At 43.0% G+C, this 24,995-nt stretch overlaps 1 protein-coding gene and 1 long non-coding RNA gene across 3 annotated transcripts in view; one reads left to right on the top strand and one right to left on the bottom strand.

Annotated features, from left to right (window-relative positions):
- Positions 1 to 6,642, top strand: part of LOC141088192 (man(5)GlcNAc(2)-PP-dolichol translocation protein RFT1-like) — a 64,546-nt gene extending 57,904 nt beyond the window's left edge. The window contains exon 7 of the mRNA XM_073574117.1: positions 6,456 to 6,642. The gene's annotated coding sequence lies outside the window, so the exon portion shown is untranslated. The remainder of the gene's footprint in view (positions 1 to 6,455) is intronic.
- An 8,539-nt stretch (positions 6,643 to 15,181) lies between these two features.
- Positions 15,182 to 24,995, bottom strand: part of LOC141088331 (uncharacterized) — a 103,763-nt gene continuing 93,949 nt past the window's right edge. For both annotated transcript variants that reach the window (XR_012231904.1, XR_012231905.1), the window contains exon 5: positions 15,182 to 15,244. This is a non-coding gene — a long non-coding RNA (uncharacterized lncRNA). The remainder of the gene's footprint in view (positions 15,245 to 24,995) is intronic.

Genomic DNA, 24,995 nt, shown 5'->3' with positions numbered 1-24,995 from the left:
GTGGGATCTCTTTTGAGTGCATCCTCACTCATTGAGTTGCGCCACTGATTTCCTTTGGAACTCATAGGAAATTAACCTGAACACTCCAATTACTTAATCATTTATTCAACATCTCACACACTTTTTATTCATATAAAACTTTTTTTAATAACACATCACTTCCATACACATATTAATATACACTTTATTCATTTATTTCGGAGATACATTTCTTTCTTCTTTTTGGTTCTTTTTTCTTTTCTGCTTCTAATCCGAGCACTTTCCCTGGTGCAGAGGCATGTTTGTCGCACTACGATTCCCGTTTTTCTTTCTCATATTCACATTTTTTCCTTTTTCCTCTTTCCCCATTCTTTTTCATCTGTAAAATATAATAAATATATAACTGATTTTATGTTTTATAGAACAGTTAACTTTGATATACTACTGTGATCTTTTACCTTTGCGGCGCACCTCGTGTCTTTCATGGCGCCAAATTTGAATTCAGGATGTATAAATGCTATGACAGCTCTTTGTATTCATGTGTCAACCCCTGAAGAAGAAGTGTTATGCTTCGAAACGCGTAGGGATTAAAGGGTTAACTTTTGTAACCTTGTGTTACAAAACAGAAAACTCTCTTCTCGACCCTCTCCAATCCGGTTTCCGCTCTTTACACTCCACTGAAACTGCCCTCACTAAAGTCTCTAATGATCTGCTAACAGCTAAATCAAATGGTCACTACTCCATGCTAGTTCTCTTGGATCTCTCTGCAGCATTCGACACTGTGGATCATCAGCTCCTCCTCACTATGCTCCGTTCCATTGGCCTCAAGGATACCGTTCTCTCCTGGTTCTCCTCCTATCTCTCCGACCGCTCCTTTACTGTATCTTTTGCCAGTTCCTCCTCCTCTCATCTTCCCCTTACTGTTGGGGTCCCCCAAGGATCGGTTCTAGGTCCCCTCCTCTTCTCCTTGTACACTGCCCCTATTGGTCAAACAATCAGTAGATTTGATTTCCAGTACCATCTCTATGCTGATGACACCCAATTATACGCTTCTTCTCCTGACATCACTCCAGCCTTTCTAGAAAACACCGGCGATTGTCTAAACGCTGTGTCTAATATCATGTCCTCACTATATCTGAAACTGAACCTGTCAAAGACTGAACTCCTGGTGTTTCCTCCCTCTACTAATGTACCTATACCCGACATTGCCATTTCTGTGTGTGGTTCCACTATTACTCCCCAGCAACAGGCCCGCTGTCTTGGGGTCATACTTGATTCCGAGCTTTCCTTTGCCCCCCACATTCGATCACTGGCTCGCTCTTGTCATCTGCACCTCAATAACATTTCTAGAATTCGACCTTTTCTTACCTTTGACTCTGCAAAAACTCTTACTGTTTCTCTTATTCATTCTCGTCTCGACTATTGTAACTCTCTTCTAATCGGTCTCCCTCTTACCAAACTCTCCCCCTCCAATCTGTCTTGAATGCTGCAGCCAGGATCATATTCCTCACCAATCGTTACACCGATGCCTCTACCTTGTGCCAGTCATTACACTGGCTACCCATCCACTCCAGAATTCAGTATAAACTTATTACCCTCACTCACAAAGCCCTCCATGGCTCAGCACCACCCTACATCTCCTCCCTTGTTTCAGTATACCACCCTACCCGCGCCCTCCGTTCTGCTGATGACCTGAGATTAGCATCCTCAATAGTCAGAACCTCCCACTCCCGTCTCCAAGACTTTACACGTGCCGCGCCAATTCTTTGGAATGCACTTCCCAGGTCAATACGATTAGTCCCCAATCCCCACAATTTTAAGCGTGTCCTGAAAACGCATTTATTCAGACTGGCCTACCACCCCAACACATTAACCTAATCTATCCCTGTGTGGCAGAGCCAAAAGTTTTACCATAACCAGGTTCCCCGCATCATGTTCCCACATGCTTTATGCCTCCATTAGCCCTCTGTGTCTGTACTGTTACACACTTAACATTATGACTGGTCCATACAATCAGGGTATCTGTTACCACCCACCTTTCGTGTCTCCCTCTTTCCTCATAGACTGTAAGCTTGCGAGCAGGGCCCTCTTTCCTCTTGGTATTTGTTATAATCTACTGTATGTGATTATTGTTATGCTGTAATGTCTATTGTCTGTACAAATCCCCTCTGAAATGTAAAGTGCTGCGGAATATGTCGGCGCTATAAAAATAAAATTTATTATTATTATTATTGTGTGATCATGAAATTTGTCTGGCAGCGCACTCAAAGTCCATGAATTTATTCCTAAGTAACTTTGTTGCGGTTCCGCTGTGGGCCGTTGGACGTGCAGCAGGCTGACATATTATACAGGCTTTACTTTTTTTCTTAAAAGGTGAGTATAATTACTCCTATAATTTATACATTTTACCCGGATAAGACCCTATTGCGCTCTTGTCTCAACCATCTAGTGTATACTATTATGGAACTCTTCCAGAGCACGTCTCACATCGGGCGAGATGGCAGAAAGAACTACCCCTTCGCCTAAGATGGTAGCAGGCTTGGTCACCACAGGAGAATCAGCAAAGAAACTCCTAGAGAGTGCGTCTGCCTTGACATTCTTAGTTCCAGGAAGAAAAGAAACCACAAAATCAAAACGTGTAAAAAAACAAGGCCCACCTAGCCTGTCTAGGGTTCAAGCGCTTAGCCGACTCTAGATAAATCAAATTCTTGTGGTCGGTGAGGACCACGACTTGATGCTTAGCTCCCTCCAACCAATGTCTCCACTCCTCAAATGCCCATTTCATGGCCAACAGTTCCCAATTCCCCACATCATAGTTACGTTCAGATGGAGAGAACTTTCGGGAAAAGAAAGCACAGGGATTCATTTTAGATGTTACAGGATCCTTTTGGGACAAAACAGCTCCTGCACCAATCTCAGAAGCATCCACCTCTACCTGGAACGGAAGTGAGACATCAGGTTGCCGCAAAACCGGGGCGGAGGTGAATCTTCGCTTCAGCTCCTGAAAGGAAGAAACAGCCTCCAGAGACCAATTTAACACATCAGCACCCTTCTTAGTCAAATCAGTCAATGGCTTGGCAATACTAGAAAATTTTGCTATAAATTTCCGATAAAAATTAGCAAAACCCAAAAACTTCTGGAGGGCCTTCAACGAAGTGGGCTGAACCCAATCGTAAATGGCCTGTACCTTGGCCGGGTCCATTTCAATAGTTGACGGAGACAAAATAAATCCCAAAAAAGAAATCCTCTGTACTCCAAAAAGGCATTTAGATCCCTTGACATACAGGGAATTCTCCCTCAAGATCCGGAACACAGTCCGAATATGTTCCACATGAGAATCCCAATCCTTGGAGAAGATCAAAATATCATCCAGATAGATAATCAAAAATTTATCCACAAAATCTCGGAAAATATCGTTCATGAAGCACTGGAAGACAGAAGGGGCATTAGTGAGCCCAAAAGGCATCACCAGGTACTCAAAATGTCCCTCCGGAGTATTAAACGCCGTCTTCCATTCATCCCCATGCTTAATGCGAATAAGATTATACGCCCCCTGAGGTCAAGCTTGGTAAACCAGCAAGCACCTTTAACTCTAGAGAATAGATCCAAAATCAGGGGTAACGGATACTGATATTTAACAGTAATCTTGTTGAGGGCACGATAATCAATACAAGGTCTTAATGATCCATCCTTTTTGGCTACAAAAAAAAAACCGGCACCTAAGGGTGACGAGGATTGTCTAATGTGACCCTTCTCCAACGCCTCCTTAATATAGGATCGCATAGCCTCGTGCTCGGGTACAGATAAATTGAAGAGCTGACCCTTGGGAAATTTACACCCCGGGATCAGTTCAATTGCACAGTCATAACTCCTATGAGGAGGCAGAGACGCAGACTCATTCTCACTAAATACATCATAAAAGTCCGCCAAATAATCAGGAACATCATGTGACTGAGGAGAGGTGGAAAACACCGGAGCCTCACTAAAGGCACACCGACAACCCCAACTCACCACAGACACAGATTTCCAATCCAAAACTGGATTATGAATTTGTAACCAGGGAAACCCCAGAACAATGGTATCATGCAGATTATGCAACACCAAAAATCTGCAATTTTCCTGATGGTCTGGGGCGACCCACATTACCACCTGGGTCCAAAACTGAGGTTTATCTTTAGCCAAAGGAGTAGCATCAATCCCCCTCAAAGGTATATTCGTCCGCAGAGGTGTCATCGGAAATTCACAACGTTTAGCAAAATCCAAGTCCATCAGGTTTAGGGCTGCTCCCGAATCCACAAAAGCCTTGGCGGAAAATGTGGACAGGGAGCAGATCAGATTAATAGCCAGAAGAAACTTTGGTTGAACACCACCAACAGAAAACGTGTGTGCAAAGCGTTTCTCTCGTTTAGGACAGACAGAAATAATATGTGAGGCATCTCCACAGAAAAAACACAACTTATTACGCCTTCTGAACTCCTGACGCTGCTCTCTGGAGAAAACTCTATCACATTGCATAGGTTCAGTCATTTGTTCAACAGGTGGCAACACCTCTCGTGCAGTTTTGCGTTCGCGCAAACGCCGATCAACCTGAATGGCTAATGACATAGAATCGTCAAGACCAGAGGGAACAGGAAATCCCACCATAGTATCTTTTACAGCTTCTGACAAACCCTTCCGAAAGAGAGCAGCCAAGGCATTATCATTCCAGGTAGTAAGTACCGCCCACTTTGGGAATTTTTGACAGTATAATTCTGCAGAATCTCGACCCTGGTTCAATGCCAACAGGGTCTTTTCAGCCTGATCCATGGCATTAGGTTCGTCATACAACAAACCCAAGGCTTGAAAAAATGCGTTCACATTAGTCAGAATAGGATCATCTGGTTTCAAAGAAAACGCCCAATCCTGGGGATCGCCATGCAGCAAAGAGATGACAATTTTAACCTGCTGCGCGGAGCTCCCTGACGAGTTAGGCTTCAAGGCAAAAAATAATTTACAATTATTTTTGAAATTCAAAAATTTAGACCGATCACCACAAAATACATCAGGTGTAAGAATCTTTGGTTCAGCAGCATGTGAATGAGCAAGGTAGGCGGAAATTCCCCGCACTTCCGCAGCGAGCTGCTCCACACGATCAGACAATTGCTTTATCTCCATTGAGAGAAAAAAAAAATTCCCCCTACGGCCTCAGAGATATAGAGGAAAAAAATATACACACTTTTTTTTTTTTTACAATTCTTTCCTGCTATTAAGTACCCTAGGATCTGCGGTATGGCGGGTGATTCTGTTATGATAGAGTCACCGTAGGAGGCAGACACAAAAATAGAAGCTACGTCCAGAAAACCAGAGGAGTTGGCAACTATCCGATTGCAGACCCCTGAACCTATCAACACAACTAGCAGTAGCCGTGGGGGGTTCCTACGGTGCCCTAGACCCCTCGATCACAGCCGGAGAACTATATAGCCTAAAGACAGAAAGGGAAATCTAAACTGCCCCAGAGCAGACCCCAAAGTAAAAGGCAGCCCCCAACATATAATGACGGTGAAGCAAGATGAAAAAACACTCACACAGATAGAAAGATAGGCTGAGCAAACGTTGGGGCCCAAGCTAACCTAAACAGGACAGGAGAGGAAGGTTGCTGTCTGCAATCGGCTAAAACCCTATCAAAACATAGGCCAACAAGCTGATATGGAAAATGACCCTGAAGCAGCTAGGCTTCAAAACTAAATGAGCACTCCGGTATTTTCAGAAGACAGAGCTAAGGAGTTCAGCTCACCCCAGCAGGGAATAGCTGAAATCCAGAAAAAACAAAGCAAAGCACAAATGCAAAAAGCAGGGAAGAAAACTTAGCTTTAGAAGAGCAGGAATTCAGACTGGACTCCAAGGATACCACAGAGAAATCACCCGCAGGGCAGAATGGGCGTAGGCAGCCTTATATCCAGTCTGTGACTCCACTCAGCCAGTCATCATCATTAGTCTCAGGTGTCTGATAATCAGGCTCACTACCTTTCCTTACCAGAAGAGGGAGTTCCTCGGGCCTCAGTGATGTAGGGCAAAATGAACTCACAGCACTCACCTACTTAAGGAGAAATCAGGCATATAGAGATCGTCAGCTGCTGCACGTCCAAATGGTCAGACAAGTGACCGCCAGTATAACGCTTCTAATGGAACTTAGTTTTTTGGACTTTCATGCGCTGCTTGACATAATAGACAATCCAGTTATATTGAAAGATCAATCTTTTATTCCCATTTAATCCCAACGCGTTTCGAAGTGAAAAACACTTCTTCAGGGGAAGACAAATATTAACAAGATGCTGTTATCCAGAGAATAAATACATACCGCCTTTGAAAATTGGCGCTAAAACAGTCACATGTTCTATTTGCATAAATGTCAAAGTTCATACTGTGACAAATTGATTTAAGCACGTAGGATTATATATATAAAATCATTAAAATGACATCACTTTATTATATTTTAGGTGAAAATTGAAAGAAAAAAGAAAAGAAAAGAAGACTAAATAAAATTAACAAAGAAGAGAATATAAATCTGACTATAATTAAATCCAGCTGAACCCTTCTTCCACCGGATCAAGAAAGACTCATCCTATACACAGACAAGAAATCACCAATATCAAAAGCAATTGTATACTGTATATACATGCATATAAAAACAATATGATAATATATATATAAAAATTCAATGAACTCTGTGTGTGTCAAATTATTCTTGGTTTGTAAAAGAAGTGATCAAATGAAAATATATTCTTGGCTTATAAAGGGAGGGATCAAATAAAAATGTATATTAATTATCAGCAATACACTTTGGTCAAATTATCAAAATGGAAATATATATTAGGAATCAATACTAAGCATTGGTCAAATTGTCAGCACTCACTGTGGTGTCAAACATAAGGATCCAACTAGAAAGCAGATCAGCGCTGCAGAAGAGGAAGCGGGTCGCTGCAAAAAAGGAAACCAGGATCGCTCCCCATACTATCCTCTCGACACTTTCCAAATAAACTCATACGCTATTAAATATCATCTACAATTTTTCATCATTAAGGATAAAATGCAATCATTTGCAAGAGCCAATTCATCAGAAAAAAAAACGGCATTTTTCCTCTAAAAAAATATTTCTTTCATTTCATCTACAAAAAACTGTTCTATAATGTTACAGATCTGAACGGAGCCTATATATATTTCTGATAACACCACACGAGAAAGTATCAAATAGAATTGCATACATTTGTATAGGATAATTAACCCCTTTCTGACATCCAACGTACTATCCCGTCCATGGGACCCGGGCCCCTATGCCCATGGACGGGACAGTACGTCTACCACGATCAGCGGCGCCCACGTGGTGAGCGCCGCTGATCGCGGCTGGGTGTCAGCTGATTATCACAGCTGACACCCGGCACTATGTGTCAGGGGCGGTCACGGACCGCCCCCGACACGTTAACCCCTTGTACACCGCGATCAAACACGATCGCGGTGTACCGGGAGTTAAAGGGAAGCATCGGCAGGGAGGGGGCTCCCTCCGTGCTTCCCTGAGCCCCCCACGGCAGCGCAATGTGCAGCGCTGCTGCAGTGGGCTCCTTTCCTCCAGGCCCCCGAATCCAAGATGGCGACGGGGGCCTTTGGGGGCCTGCAGGAAGCTGGCTTCCTCAGTGCCTGCAAAGCGCAGGCATGAGGAAGTCTTCTGCACTGCCTGTGACAGATCGCTGATCTGTCACAGTGATCTGTGATGTGACAGATCAGCAATCTGTCACAGGACAGTGATGTCCCACCTGGGACTATTTAATAAAGTTAAAAAAAAAATAAAAAAAAGTGTTAAAATAATAAAAAAAAAATCGACAAATAAATTAGAAGAAAAAAAAAAATATTCCCCCAATAAATCCATTTTTTGGAAATAAAAACAAAACAAAACAATAAAAGTACACATATTAGGTATAGCCGCGTCCGTAACGACCCGCCCTATAAAACTGTCCCATTAGTTAACCCCTTTAGTGAACCCCTTAAAAAATAAAAATAAAAAACGAAGCAAAAAATAATGATTTATTATCATACCGCCAAACAAAAAGTGTAATAACGCACGATCAAAAAGACGCATATAAATATCCATGGTACCGCTGAAAACGTCATCTTGTCCCGCAAAAAACGAGCCACCACACAGCATCATCAGCAAAAAAATAAAGTTATAGCTCGCAGAATAAAGCGATGCAAAAATAATTATTTTTTATATAAAATAGTTTTCATTGCATAAAACCGACAAAACATAAAAAAACGACCTAAATGAGGTATCGCTGTAACCGTACTGACCCGAAGAATAAAACCGCTTTATCAATTTTACCGCACGCGGAACGGTGTAAACGCACCCCCCCAAAAGAAATTCATGAAACACTAGTTTTTGTTCATTCTGAGTCCCAAAAATCGGAATTAAAATGCGATCAAAAAATGTCACGTGCCCGAAAATGGTACCGATAAAAACGTCAACTCGTCCCGCAAAAAATAAGACCTCACATGACTTGGTGTGTCAAAATACGGAAAAATTATAGCTCTCAATATGTGGTGATGCAAAAACTATTTTTACAATAAAAAGCGTCTTTTAGCGTGCGACAGCTGCCAAATATAAAAACCGCCATAAATAGTAAATCAAACCCCCCGTTATCACCCCCTTAGTTAGGGAGAAATAATAAAATAAAAAAATCTATTTCCATTTTTCCATTAGGGTTAGGGTTAGGGCTAGGGTTAGGGTAGGGTTAGGGCTAGGGTTAGGGCTAGGGTTAGGGTTAGGGATAGGGTTAGGGCTAGGGTTAGGGCTGAGATTAGGGTTAGGCTGCGTGCACACGCTGCGGATTAGGTGCGGATTCATCCGCGCGGATTTTGTAAAATCCGCAGGTGAAACCGCAGGTCAAAAGACCTGCGGATTGCTCTGCGGTTTTGCCCTGCGGTTTTTCATCTCCTCAATGGAGAAGATGGCAAACCGCAGCGGAATCCGCAGAAAGAATTGACATGTCAATTCTTTCTGCGGATTGAAAACCGCAGATAATCCGCGAGGAAAATTCCGCACCGTCTGCATTGCGGTTTTTGATTCTCATAGGGAATCATGGTACTGTACACCGCAGCAGAAACTGCTGCGGGTCCGCAGCGGCCAAAACCGCTGCGGAACCGCAGCAAAATCCGCAGCGTGTGCACACAGCCTTTGGGGTGTGTTGGGGTTCGGGTTGGAGTTAAAATTGGGGGTTTCCACTGTTTGGGCACATCAGGTGCTCTCCAAATGCAAAATGGCGTCTGATCTCAATTCCAGCCAATTCTGAGTTGAAAAAGTCAAATGGTGCTCCTTCCCTTCCAAGCTCTGCCATGCGCCCAAACAGTGTTTTACCCTCACATGTAGGGTATCAGCCTACTCAGGACAAATTGCAAAACAATTTTTGGGGTCCAATTTCTCCTGTTACCCTTAGGAAAATAAAAAATTGGGGGCAAAAATATCATTTTTGTGGAAAAAAATGATTTTTTTATTTTCACGTCCGAGCGTTATAAACTTCTGTGAAGCACTTGGGGGTTCAAAGTGCTCACCACACATCTAGATAAGTTCCTTGGGGGGTCTAGTTTCCAAAATGGGGTCACTTGTAGGGAGTTTCCACTGTTTAGGTACATCAGGGACTCTCCAAACGTGACATGGCGTCCAATCTGAATTCCAGCCAATTTTGCATTGAAAAAGTCAAACGGCGCTCCTTCCATTCTGAGCTCTGCCATGCGCCGAAACAGTCGTTCCCCCCCACATATCAGGTATCAGTGTACTCAGGACAAATTGCACAATAACTTTTGCAGTCCAATTTCTCCTGTTACCCTTAGGAAAATAAAAAATTGGGGGCAAAAATATCATTTTTGTGGAAAAAAATGATTTTTTTATTTTCACGTCCGAGCGTTATAAACTTCTGTGAAGCACTTGGGGGTTCAAAGTGCTCACCACACATCTAGATAAGTTCCTTGGGGGGTCTAGTTTCCAAAATGGGGTCACTTGTAGGGAGTTTCCACTGTTTAGGTACATCAGGGACTCTCCAAACGTGACATGGCGTCCAATCTGAATTCCAGCCAATTTTGCATTGAAAAAGTCAAACGGCGCTCCTTCCATTCTGAGCTCTGCCATGCGCCGAAACAGTCGTTCCCCCCCACATATCAGGTATCAGTGTACTCAGGACAAATTGCACAATAACTTTTGCAGTCCAATTTCTCCTGTTACCCTTGGTAAAATAAAAAAAATTGAACCTGAATTATTTTTTTTATGAAAAAAAGTTAGATGTTCATTTTTTTTTAAATATTCAAAAAAATTCCTGTGACGCACCTAAAGGGTTAATAAACTTCTTGAATGTGGTTTTGAGCACCTTAAGGGGTGCAGTTTTTAGAATGGTGTCACTTTTGGGTATTTTCTATCATATAGACCCCTCAAAGTGGCTTCAAATGTGATGTGGTCCTAAAAATAAAATGGTGTTGTAAAAATGAGAAATCGCTGGTCAACTTTTAACCCTTATAACTTCCTAACAAAAAAAATTTTGGTTCCAAAATTGTGCTGATGTAAACATGTGGGAAATGTTACTTATCAAGTTTATTGTGTGCCGTATCTCTGTGATTTAAGGGCATAAAAATTCAAAGTTGGAAAATTGCGAAATTTTCAAAATTTTCACCAAATTATCATTTTTCTCACAAATAAACGCAAGTTATTTGAATGAAATTTTACCACTAACATGAAGTACAATATGTCACGAGAAAACAATGTCAGAATCACCGGGATCCATGGAAGCGTTCCAGAGTTATGACCTCATAAAGGTACAGTGGTCAGAATTGTAAAAATTGGCCCGGTCATGAACGTGCAAACAACCCTTGGGGGTGAAGGGGTTAAAAAATCAGAACGCAACAGACAGCATATATTAGAAGTAGAAAGTCGCATATGAGAATTTACGACTAAGATATGAGGAATGCAAAAATAATTATGACCAGTATAAAAGCAAGTTAAAAAAACAAATATAAAACCATCCTATAAAAATACTTCAGTGATTTCATTCAATCCATGCGGTTTCAGGGTATTTAACCTGTAGATCCAAAAAATTTCCTTTCTATTTAGTTGTCCTACTCTATCAGATATATCACTAGGTACATGTTCAATCGGGCTAATTTTTAACCCATTAATATTTTTATTATGTTTCATTAAAAAATGTCTTGAAAGACCATGTCATAAAAAACCTTTTTTTATATTGTATCTATGGGAATTCAATCTTAAATGTAGTGGTTACGTTATCTTAAGAACAGATTCAAGGATAAAAAATACCCTATAAACCTGATTAAACAAGCCTATAACAATTGTACTAATTTATCACAAGAATCTCTTATCAGTGGATCGAAAACACTAAAACCTGATGCTAGTAAATTCATGGTTAATTTTATTACCCAATTTTGCACTGAACATGTAAGAATTCGTAATATACTACAAAATAATTGGCATATTTTATTGAGTGACCCTATTCTTCAAAAAATTCTTCCACAAAATCCAGGGATTACTTTTAGAAGGGCACCCACTATTAAGAGTTTAGTAGCTCCCAGTTGATTAAAAACTAATAAATTAACCCCAGGGATAAATATTCCAATAAAAGGGATCTATAAATGTGGACGGAAAATTGTTTATGTTGCAATGTTATTACCCATAAAGAAAAACTCATTAAATCTAATAATACTAATGAATTTTTTCCTATAAAACAATTTCTTAGTTGTACTATGGATTTTGTTATCTATGTAATTGAGTGTGAATGTAAAAAACAATATGTGGGTAGAACAACGCAACCACTACATTTAAGATTGAATTCCCATAGATACAATATAAAAATAGATTTTTTATTACATGGTCTTTCAAGACATTTTTTAATGAAACATAACAAAAATATTAAAGGGTTCAAAATTAGCCCGATTTCTTCCAAACAATAACTACTGCCTGGCTAAAAATCTTAAAATCAGATAATAAAACTCCAAAGACAAAAATTTTGCAAGAAATCCCTCTATCTTTATCTTATACAATAATTGGTCATACTATTCCTCCTACTTGGGCAGATTTGAATATCAAAAAATTAGGAGATATCTTTAACGGTAAAGACTTTCTAAGCTTTAGCTCCCTCAAGAATAAGTACAATATCCCCTCGTCACTATTTATGGATTTCCTGATTCTAAAAAACAACTTAAGGTTGTTCTTGAATAAGAAACCTCCCCTTTCTGAGACCTCTTTGAAGCTGCTATGTAACTGCAGACATCCAAGATTTTGGAGTCATAGCTTCTTATATGACAATTTCAATGGTGATTCAATTTAAAAAAAAAAAAACCCTTACATGATCAACTGGGAAAAAATTCTCAGGCTGTGTGCCCACGTAGCAATTTTTAAGCGTTTTTGCAGCGATTTTCGGCGCGAAAACGTTTAAAAATCGTGTACAGAACGCCCCCCATGCATTCCTATGGCATTCTGCACATGCTGTGCTTTTTTCCGCGGCGGAATCGCATCGCGGAAAAAATCGCAGCATGCTCATTCTTTTGTGCGGAATCGCAAACAATTGCCGCGATTCCGCACCCATAGGAATGCATGAGAACCGCTTACTTCCCGCATGTGGCTATGCCCACCATGCGGGAAGTTAAGCGTCTCGTGCGGTTGGTACCCACGGTGTGGAGGAGAGGAGACTGTCCTCCAGGCCCTGGGTACCATACCCCTGTAAAAAAAAGAATAAAAAATAAAAAATCGGGGTATATTTACCTTCCGGCGTCCCGCGCTGCATTCCTGGCCTAAGCGTTCCCAGTAATGCCTTGCGGCAAGGCCCTGTAATGACGTGGTCTCGTGAGATCGCTATAGCAACGCGAGACTACGTCATCACAGGTCTCGCAAGGCATTACTGGGAACGCTGAGGCCCGGGAATGCATCGCGGGACGCCGGAAGGTAAATATACCCCGATTTTTTTATTTTTTTTAGCATTTTAACATTCTATCTTTTACTACTGAGGCCGCATAGGCGGCCTCAATAGTAAAAACCTGGTCACACTTGTCAAACACTATGTTTGACGAGTGTGACCAACCTGTCAATCACTTTCCAATTGATGCTTCAAATCACTTGGAAAGTGCTTGAATATCGCACGTGAAAATCGAGGCAAAATCGCGATAAAATCGTGGTGAAATCGCGCGGAAAAAACCACGCGATTTCTGGGAAGGAGTCCGGTTTTTAGTGAGCGTTTTAAAACGCTACGTGGGCACATAGCCTCAATCGCACATTCTCCATAGAAGATTGGGAAGACTCCCTTTCTCTAACCTATAATTCCACTTTATCCATGCCATTGCAGGAGGCGCATTACAAAGTGTCCTCCCGCTGGTATTATACTCCGGCCAGAATGGCCCACTTTGGCTCGTCAAACTCAGCTCAATGTTGGAGAAACTGTGGGCAAAAAGGAGACATATTTCACATATTTTGGAGCTGCCCAAAAGCACACACCTTTTGGACTCAGATTTTTTCTATCCTAAGCAAACTTGTCGGCTCTACTATGACTGTAAGTCCACAATCTGCACTTCTTTCCTTAGACATAGCAGAATGGGAACCCTCTTTAAAACCATTATTTTTACATATTTGCATTGTAGCAAAAAAACTCCATTGCATACCACTGGAAAGGGCCTACACTTCCTAACTCTAATGACATTATACAATTAGTTTCTCGCCATCGCTCCCATGAACTAAAGTTCGCTCTGTCTAACAACCAGTTCAAATCATTTTTTAGTAAATGGCAAAAATGGGACCAAGTCTTCCCATCTCCCATCACTTAAACATTACCATGCTAGAGTTCAGTTCTATCTACCTACTTGATTTATTTCTCTCCAAAGACACATCAGTGTTATATTGCAATATCTTTATTACTTCATCCTTACACAATCTAAACTCTATATTGCTATACAGACTTGCTATTGTGTATTTTTGTAATACTGTTTCTCTCTTTATGCGGTTTATTCTGCATTGCCTTAGTTAATACCCTTGTATTATATTTCAGATTATAATGTTGACTTTGTTTACGACTCAAGGGTTGCATCCCTTGTCAACTGATACTTGTTCCCTAATTCCCTATTATCTCTTTCCGCCTCCCCCCTCCTCCTCCCCCCCCCTTCTGTTTAATGTTTTAAACAATAAAAATTTTTGGAAAAGAAAAATTAGCCCGATTGAACATGTACCCAGTGATATATCTGATAGAGTAGGACAGCTAAATAGAACGGAAATGTTTTGGATCTACAGGTTAAATACCCTGAAACCGCATGGATTGAATGAAATCACTGAAGTATTTTTATAGGATGGTTTTATATTTGGTTTTTTAACTTGCTTTTATACTGGTCATAATTATTTTTGCATTCCTCATATCTTAGTCTTAAATTCTTATATGCGACTTTCTACTTCTAATATATGCAGTCTGTTGCGTTCTGATTTTTTAATTATCCTATACAAATGTATGCAATTCTGTTTTGTACTTTCTCGTGTGGTGTTATCAGAAATATATATAGGCTCCGTTCAGATCTGTAACATTATAGAACAGTTTTTGTAGATGAAATGAAAGAAATATTTTTTTAGAGGAAAAATGCCGTTTTTTATTCTGATGAATTGGCTCTTGCAAATGATTGCATTTTATCCTTAATGATGAAAAATTGTAGATGATATTTAATAGCGTTTGAGTTTATTTGGAAAGTGTCGAGAGGATAGTATGGGGAGCGATCCTGGTTTCCTTTTTTGCAGCGACCCGCTTCCTCTTCTGCAGCGTTGATCTGCTTTCTAGTTGGATCCTTATGTTTGACACCACAGTGAGTGCTGACAATTTGACCAATGCTTAGTATTGAGTCCTAATATATATTTCCATTTTGATAATTTGACCAAAGTGTATTGCTGATAATTAATATACATTTTTATTTGATCCCTCCCTTTATAAGCCAAGAATATATTTTCATTTGATCACTTCTTTTACAAACCAAGAATAATTTGACACACACAGATTTCATTGAATTTTTATATATATATTATCATATTGTTTTTATATGCATGTATATATACAATTGCTTTTGATATTAGTGATTTCTTGTCTGTGTATAGGATGAGTCTTTTTCTTGATCCGGTGGATGAAGGGTTCAGCTGGATTTAATTATAGACAGATTTATATTCCCTTCTTTGCTAATTTTATTTATTCTTCTTTTCTTTTTTTTCTTTCATTTTCACCTAAAATATAATAAAGTGATGTCATTTTAATGATTTTAAATATATAAATATATAATCCTACATGCTTAAACCAATTCGTCACAGTATGAACTTTGACATTTATGCAAATAGAACATGTGACTGTTTTAGCACCAATTTTCAAAGGCGGTATGTATTTATTCTCTGGATAACAGCATCTTGTTAATATTTGTCTTCCCCTGAAGAAGAAGTGTTTTTCACTTCGAAACGCGTTGGGATTAAATGGGAATAAAAGATTGATCTTTCAATATAACTGGATTGTCTATTATGTCAAGCAGCGCATGAAAGTCCAAAAAACTAAGTTCCATTAGAAGTATTAGGGTACGTGCACACGCTGCGGAATCCGCTGCGGATTAATCCGCACGGATTTTGCAAAAACCGCAGATAATCCGCAGGTCCAAAGACCTGCGGATTATCTGCGGTTTTGCCTGCGGTTTGGTCCTGCGGATTCACTATCTCCACAATGGTGGAGATAGGAACCCGCAGCGGTTTCCGCAGAAAGAATTGACATGCAATTCTTTCTGCGGATTCAAAACCGCAGCAAATCCGCGCGTTTTTTTCCGCAGCGTCGGCACAGCGTTTTTTTTTTTCCCATTCAAATGAATGGTACTGTACACCGCAGCTAAAACTGCTGCGTGTCCGTAGCGGCCAAAACCGCTGCGGAAACGCAGCGGAATCCGCAGCGTGTGCACACAGCCTTATACTGGCGGTCACTTGTCTGACCATTTGGATGTGCAGCAGCTGACGATCTCTATATGCCTGATTTCTCCTTAAGTAGGTGAGTGGATTTTATATATCTTTATAACATTGTCATCAGATAAGACCCTATTGCGCTTCTCTGTTTCCTATAGTGCATTTTAGAGTGAAGACCCCTACAGAGCAGTCAGACAGGTCACTGGCAGGTGACAGACAGGTCACAGAGCGGTCACACCGCTGCTGTAACCTGTCATTGGTGGGATCAAATGATCACATCGATCCCACCAATCACTGCTCTGCCTGGTGACCATGGCAACTGCCTAGGATCGGAGCTCACAGCCCTGATTTCTAGGCAGGTCACTGCCAGGTCACCAGCAGGTCACAGAGCGGTCAGCGTGACCGCAGCTGTGCCCTGTGATTGGCGTGATTGACGATGACATCGATCGCGCCAATCATCTCCTGCAATACTGAGGTAACCGCTTCTGTGCCCTGCGATTGGCACGATCGATGTGATTGGCGATCGCGAAAATCCAGTAGTGTGACCCCTGCAACCAGGCCCCTGAGCGATTAGGGGCCCGGGCCCCCAGTCAGGGCATTAATGGGGGGGTGATGTGCTGTATACCATGGGGGGTGCTGTACTGTATAACATGGGGGGCTGTATAACAATGGGGGGGTTCTGTGCTGTATACCATGGGGGGTACTGTGTTGTATACCATGGGGGCTATATACCATGGGGGGATGCTGTGCTCTATTTTATGGGGGGGCTGTATACCATGGGGGACTGTATACCATGCGGTGCTGTATACCTTGGGGGGGTGCTGTGCTGCATACCATGGGGGGCTGTATACCATGCAGGGCTGTGCTGTATACCATGTGATGCTGTATACCATGGGGGGCTGTATACTATGCGGGGCTGTGCTCTATACCATGCAGTGCTGTGCTGTATACCATGTGGTGCTGTGCTATATACTATGCGGCTGTGCTATATACCATGGGGGGTACTTTATATTCTATGTGGGAGGCTGTGTTATATAATATGGGGGCGGCATTATATTCTATTGTGTAGCAAGTCAGACACCTGCCCTCCGCTCCTTTCATTCTCTATATGGGGGTGGAGTTATGGGAGCGGTGGGGCTGTGGACAGTTCGAGGGATGGAGCCTGGGCTGGTCTCAAGGGGGCCCCCAATATTTTGCCAGTATGGGGCCCCGAAATTCCTAGTGGAAGCCCGGGGTGGGGAGGGCCCCATTTGAAAGTTCGTACCGGGACCCATAACTTTGTAGTTATGCCACTGCGTTCACGGGAATTAAGTCCCAGGTCACATGGATGGGATAGTACGTCATATGGCAGGATGGGTTTTAAGGATGATTTTACATATAAACACACCCCCCCCTCGCTTTTTTGTATGGCCATTTCTGAACAGACTATAGCCCTGTAAATTAACAGCCCAGTCATGGCTCACATCCAGCCATGTCTCAGATATCCTCACTATGCCATAATTATGTTCCACCAAAGTTAATTCTAATTCCTGCATTTTGTTGGTGAGGCTTCTGGCATTAGTATTGTTAGGAACGGCGGAACGCACTAAATAAACATAACAATAAAGTGCGTTCGCCGCTCGGGGTCCACCGTGCAGTAGGTGATATAACCGCTGCTAAGTGGTTGCAGGAGCAATATGGTAGTAATGCGCACAGGGTTAAACGTCACCCAGGTGCGCAGAGCAATCTCTGTTAAGTCACAGAGATGCCAAATAAACACAAATACAAAGACTGAGCCTGTTGAGGTCACAGTACTCAGTATAAATACATACACGGTATCAGGTCACAGGAGTAGCCCAAGACGGCGGCACTACGTCCATCTAGACCTACCGTGTGTGCGGCATTGCCGCTGCGGACGCTAAGGATGGCTGCTACTGCAGCGCGGCGTGGACACTGCCGTCAAACGACAAAGCTATGATGCAAGCGCAATGTTGGGCGCTAGCAGCTGTGGATGTTGCAGCAGTGGAGCGCTGGTGCTGATTCTAACTCAGTCCCTAACCACATGCGTAATATCAGAGGGAAGGGGTTTTATAATGAGTCATTCACCAGAATCATACATCCGTCCTCATACACACAGCAGCAAGTAAGTCTATACTAGCGCATGGTGGAACAGCCATGCGCGCCTTTTATAGCAGCCGGGACCTTCTGCAAGCCTCCAGATCTCTGAGATGGACCAATGAGATCTGGAGCAAGACCTGAGCACATAACTCCCGATCTCCAATGGGAGATCGTCCGATGAGCATGCTCAGTAGAAGGGCAGAAGGACTAAGGGTACCGTTACACTTAGCGATGCACCAGCGATCCCGACCAGTGATATGACGTGGTCAGGATCGCTGGTACATCGCTAAGTGGTCGCTAGTGAGCTGCCACACAGGCAGATCTCACCAGCGACATAGCGGGGGTCGGAGGTCGCTACTTACCTGTCAGATGCGGTGATCCTGATGTCCTCCCGCCCGCGTCCACGCATTGCTCATCGGCGCCACAGGAAGCCCAGCAGGAAGTGGCCGACGAGAAATGATCCAGGATGTTCTCGCGCGACCAATGATAATCAGCGGGGGAGCCGGTCGGAGGTAAGTATCACATGCAGCAATATCGCTAGCAATATCGCTGCTACGTCACAAAATCGGTGACTTTACAGCGATATAGCTAGCGATATCGCAGTGTGTAACGGGGGCTTTAGCCTCAGGAGAGATTTGCTGCAAGGCAATCTCCTCTGCAGTAGATAAACAGCAGGAGACTGCAGAATGTGAGGGTCTGGATCCCTGCAGAATAAACGCAGAAATCCGATGCCTAACAAGTATACATGCCCTTTATGTATCTCTTTGTACCTCTATTCTTTCTTAAATTATTAACTATTCTAACCCCACCCCTCATGTCACCCCACCCCCAATTTCATTATTTGTGCCCAGGTCTCTATCTGCACTGTCTTCCCCTCCTATAAAATGAATACCCTCCCCCCCAAGTCCCTAGTTGAAACACTCCTCCAACCTTCTAGCCATTTTCTCCTCCATCACAGCTGCACCCTCCTCATTGAGGTGCAGCCTGTCCCTAGCATAGAACCTGTAGCCAACTGAGAAGTCGGCCCAGTTCTCTAGGAACCCAAACCCCTCCTTCTTACACCAATTCTTGAGCCACTTATTAACCTCCTTAATCTCCCGCTGCCTGTCTGGCGTGGCACGTGGTACAGGCAGTATTTCAGAAAATACCACCTTGGAGGTCCTTGCTTTAAGCTTGCAGCCTAATTCCCTGAAATCATCTTTAACCCCTTCAACCCCAAGGGTGGTTTTCACGTTCATGACCAGGCCAATTTTTACAATTCTGACCACTGTCCCTTTATGAGGTCATAACTCTGGAATGCTTACATGGATCCTGGTGATTCTGACATTGTTTTCTCGTGACATATTGTACTTCATGATAGTGGTAAAATTTAATTCAAATAACTTGCATTTATTTGTGAAGAAAATGGAAATTTGGCGAAAATTTTGAAAATTTTGCAATTTTCCAACTTTGAATTTTTATGCCCTTAAATTACAGAGATACAGCACACAAAAAACTTGATAACTAACATTTCCCACATGTTTACTTTACATCAGCACAATTTTGGAACCAATATTTATTTTGTTAGGAAGTTATAAGGGTTAAAAATTGACCAGCGATTTCTCATTTTTGCAACACCATTTTATTTTTACGGACCACATCACATTTGAAGCCACTTTGAGGGGTCTGTATGATAGAAAATACCCAAAAGTGACACCATTCTAAAAACTGCACCCCTTAAGGTGCTCAAAACCACATTCAAGAAGTTTATTAACCCTTTAGGTGCGTCACAGGAATTTTTTTGAATATTTAAAAAAATGAACATCTAACTTTTTTTCACAAAAAAAAATACTTCAGGTTCAATTTTTTTTATTTCACCAAGGGTAACAGGAGAAATTGGACTGCAAAAGTTATTGTGCAATTAATCCTGAGTACACTGATACCTGATTTGTGGGGGGGAACGACTGTTTCGGCGCATGGCAGAGCTCAGAATGGAAGGAGCGCCGTTTGACTTTTTCAATGCAAAATTGGCTGGAATTCAGATCGGACGCCATGTCACATTTGGAGAGCCCCTGATGTACCTAAATAGTGGAAACCCCACACAAGTGACCCCACTTTGGAAACTAGACCCCCCAAGGAACTTATCTAGATATGTGGTGAGAACTTTGAACCCACAAGGGCTTCACAGAAGTTTGTCCTGAGTACGCTGATACCCCACATGTGGGGGTAAACCACTATTTGGGAGCATGGCAGAGCTCGGAAGGGAAGCAGCGCCATTTGACGCGGGTCTGCGGGTGTCATGTGCGTTTGGAGAGCCTCTGATGTACCTAAACTATTGAAACTCCCCACAAATGACCCAATTTTGGACACTAGACCCCCCACGGAACTTATCTAGATGTGTGGTGAGCACTTTGAACCCCCAAGGGCTTCACAGAAGTTTATAATGCCCGGGCATGAAAATAAAAAAATTGTATTTTTTCCACAAACATGATCAAATGGTCCCCAATTTTTTTTATTTTCCCAAGGGTAACAGGAGAAATTGAACCCCAAAAGTTGTTGTCCAATTTGTCCTGAGTACGCTGACACCCCATATGTGGGAGAAAACTACTGTATGGACACACGTCGGGGATCGGAAGGGAAGCAGTGACGTTTTGGAATGCAGACTTTGATGGAATGGTCTGCAGGTGTCATGTGCGTTTGGAGAGCCCCTGATGTACCTAAACTATTGAAACTCCCCACAAGTGACCCCATTTTGGAGACTAGACCCCCCACGGAACTTATCTAGATGTGTGGTGAGCACTTTGAACCCCCAAGTGCTTCACAGAAGTTTATAACGCTCGGACGTGAAAATAAAAAAATCATTTTTTTCCACAAAAATGATATTTTTGCCCCCAATTTTTTATTTTCCTAAGGGTAACAGGAGAAATTGGACCCCAAAAGTTGTTTTGCAATTTGTCCTGAGTAGGCTGATACCCTACATGTGGGGGTAAAACACTGTTTGGACGCATGGCAGAGCTTGGAAGGGAAGGAGCACCATTTGACTTTTTCAACTCAGAATTGGATGGAATTGAGATCAGGCGCCATGTTGCATTTGGAGAGCCCCTGATGTGCCCAAACAGTGGAAACCCCCAATTATATCTCCAACCCGAACCCCAACACACCCCTAACCCTAATCTCAGCCCTAACCCTAGCCCTAACCCTAACCCTAGACCTAACCCTAGACCTAACCCTGGCCCTAACCCTAGCCCTAACCCTAATGGGAAAATGGAAATAAATACATTTTCTTTTCCCTAACTAACGGGGTGATAACGGAGGGTTTGATTTACTATTTATGGCGGTTTTTATTTTTGGCAGCTGTCGCACGCTAAAAGACGCTTTTTATTGTAAAAATAGTTTTTGCATCACCACATATTGAGAGCTATAATTTTTCCATATTTTGACCCACCGAGTCATGTGAGGTCTTATTTTTTGCGGGACGAGTTGACGTTTTTATTGGTACCATTTTCGGGCACGTGACATTTTTTGATCGCTTTTTATTCCAATTTTTGGGACGCAGAATGAACAAAAACCAACGTTTCATGAATTTCTTTTGGGGGGTGCGTTTACACCGTTCTGCGTGCGGTAAAATTGATAAAGTGGTTTTATTCTTCGGGTCAGTACGGTTACAGCGATACCTCATTTAGGTCATTTTTTTATGTTTTGGTGGTTTTATGCAATGAAAACTATTTTATATATCACTTTATTCTGCGAGCTATAACTTTTTTATTTTTTTGCTGATAATGCTGTATGGCAGCTCGTTTTTTGCGGGACAAGATGACGTTTTCAGCGGTACCATGGATATTTATATGCGTCTTTTTGATCGCGCGTTATTGCACTTTTTGTTTGGCAGTATGATAATAAATCATTATTTTTTGCTTCGTTTTTTATTTTTATTTTTTAAGGGGTTCGCTAAAGGGGATAACTAATGGGACAGTTTTATAGGACGGTGTGATACCTAATAAGTGTACTTTTATTTTTTTTTTTTTATTTCCAAAAAATGGATTTATTGGGGGAATTTTTTTTTTTCTAATTTATTTGGCGATTTTTTTAAAAATTATTTTAACACTTTTTTTTTTTTTTTTTTTTTTTTTTTACTTTATTACATAGTCCCAGGTGGGAAATCACTGTCCTGTGACAGATCGCTGATCTGTCACTTCACAGATCACTGTGACAGATCAGCGATCTGTCACAGGCACTACTGCAGACTTCCTCATGCCTGCGCTTTGCAGGCACTGAGGAAGCCAGCTCCCTGAAGGCCCCCGTCGCCATCTTGGATTCGGGGGCCTGCAGGGAAAGAGCGCCCCGCAGCAGCGCTGCACATTTCGCTGCTTTGGGGGGCTCAGGGAAGCACGGAGGGAGCCCCCTCCCTGCCGATGCTTCCCTTTAACCCCCGGTACACCGCGATCATGTTTGATCGCGGTGTGCAACAGGTTAACGTGTCGGGGTGGTCTGTGACCGCCCCTGACTAGTGTTGAGCTTTCCGATACCGCAAGTATCGGGTATCGGCCGATATTTGCTGTATCGGAATTCCGATACTGACTTCCGATACTTTTTTCATATCGGATACCGGAATCGGAAGTTCCCATAATGCTATCAGCTCGCTCGCTTTGATTCAGCCAATGGGATTCCTCAGAAGTGTGGGCACATCCTGTTAGGCATGTTAACTATTGGCATAGCTGTGATTGGCTGCTGAAATGATGTCATGATGCACTATAAAAGCCACTGCCGCCGCCATTTCTGGTCACTCTGCTGTGAATTCTGTTAGGGACAGGCTGCTGTTGAAGACTGTGAGGGACAGTTAGAAATAGCGATTCTCAAAACAATATTGTGCTTTACCCAGGCTACATAAACCACCACTGTAGCTTGCTTTTCCCTAGCAGCAGTGTTCACAGCTGTCTGCAAGGGCTGTGTGAGTGCAGCTCACGCTGTGGAGTGGGTCCTGCAGCCACGTCTGGTTGTAGGCCGCCCAGCGTGCCTCACTGCTGCCTCATACATATTTTTCTTTTTGAGCTGATTATTTAAAAAAAATTCTATCTAGTGTGCTTCCATCCGTATCCATATACATTGGTTGCAAACACTAGTAGAAGACAGCGGAGCCTTTCTGCAGCCTGTCAGTGCTAGTGCCCACTTAGCTGCACTGTTCACGGCTGTCTGAGAGGTCTCCGACTGTGTGTGAGTGCAGCTCACGCTGAGTAGTGTGTCCTGCAGCTACATCTGGTTGTAGGCCGCTCAGCGTGTCACTGCCTCACACATTTTTCTTTAATTGCAGCTCATTTTTTCTTCTCCTATTAGTGTGCATCCATCCCTATCCATCTACATTGGCTGGTTGCAAACACTATATAGGAGTAGATAGAGGAGCCTTTTTTCTGGCTTGTGCCCTTCAGCTGCAGCCAGATTAGTATTACCCAATTATTTTGGAGCCTCATCTTTTGCATTGTAGGTTACCTGCCTGCATTGTAATAGCTCCAGAAAGTTGGTGATACTCTCACTTTCAAATCTTTGGTCACATCCTTTTAGTTTTTTTTCCCCCCCAAAAAAACAACAAAGTTCACCAAACACTACATTTGAAAGTTGTGTAGGCCACATTATCTCCCATTAAAGTGTAGTCGACACACACACACTTCATAAAATTAGTGTTTCTTATACCTGTAACCAGCTGTTCAGGAATAAGCACACTAAGGCCCCCCTTTGTACTTTTCTGCCTATCTTTCTCAGTCTAGCAAGATGAAGAAGGCAGGGAGTAAGGGTACCGTTACACCTAGCGATATACCAGCGATCCCGACCAGCGATATGACGCGGTCAGGATCGCTGGTGTATCGCTAGGTGGTCGCTAGTGAGCTGCCACACAAGCAAATCTCATCAGCGACATCGCTGGGGACTGGGATCGCTACTTACCTGTCAGACGCGGCGATCCTGACGTCCTCCCGCCCGCGTCCACGCGTCGCTCGTCATCACAGCAAGAAGCACCGCAGGAAGTGGCCGACGAGGAATGATCCAGGAGCTTCTTGCGCGATCAGCGATAACCAGCGGGGGAGCCGGTCGGAGGTAAGTATCACATGCAGCGATATCGCTAGCAATATCGCTGTAACGTCACAAAATCGGTGACTTTACAGCGATATTGCTAGTGATATCGCAGTGTGTAACAGGGGCTTAAGACACGTGGCCGTGGGCGTGGAGTTTCAGCAGGGAGAGGACGTGGGGATTCTGCAGGGAGAGGACGTGGGGATTCTGCAGGGAGAGGACGTGGGGATTCTGTGCCTGCTGTTGGCACCAGTGAGTCAGCATCCCCCAGATTTAGCAGGCAACAGCCCTTTATGCGCAGCTTTGTAGGACCTCACCGTACCCCACTGCTGCGGGAGGAACAAATTGAAGCCGTTGTCGGATGGATGGCAGCTAACGCATCGACTTCAATTACTTCCACATCCTCTCAGGGCCAGAGCACCGAAGAGCAACCATCTGTCTCTTCACCACCTGCCAAAGTGCCCAGGCAGTCAGAGACCCATGGACAGGAGCCATCACAGTCTCTACTTCTGTTCTCGGAATCTGTTGGTTTGAAAAGAGGGGGCCAGCCAAGCAGCATTCCAGAATGTGAAGAAGAGGGAGTATGCAGTGATGCGCAACTTCTTTGTCCCTCTGAATCTGAAGAGGCGGGTGGGCCAGTGCCTATGGTCAGCGCACCTCAGTACGCATCAGATGATGACGAGACTCAGTTACCACTTTCTGGTGCGTACGGTGTTGGCAAGTCAACCCAGGAGAAGCAGGTGTTTGAAGAGGGGAGTGTAGATGATGAGGTCCTTGACCCATCATGGCATGAGGAACAGGAAGGTGGTGGGAGCAGCTCTGAGAAAGAGATTTCCCGAACGGCCAAAACCGGAGGGAGAGGGAGGGGGCAGACTTGGTTGCCTGTAGCCTCCACTTCGGCACC

Source organism: Dendrobates tinctorius, unplaced genomic scaffold (assembly GCF_039654945.1).
Source record: "Dendrobates tinctorius isolate UK_male_01 unplaced genomic scaffold, ASM3965494v1 ptg000038l, whole genome shotgun sequence".
Classification (NCBI taxonomy): domain Eukaryota; kingdom Metazoa; phylum Chordata; class Amphibia; order Anura; family Dendrobatidae; genus Dendrobates; species Dendrobates tinctorius.
This window is presented reverse-complemented; position numbering and strand designations above follow the sequence as displayed.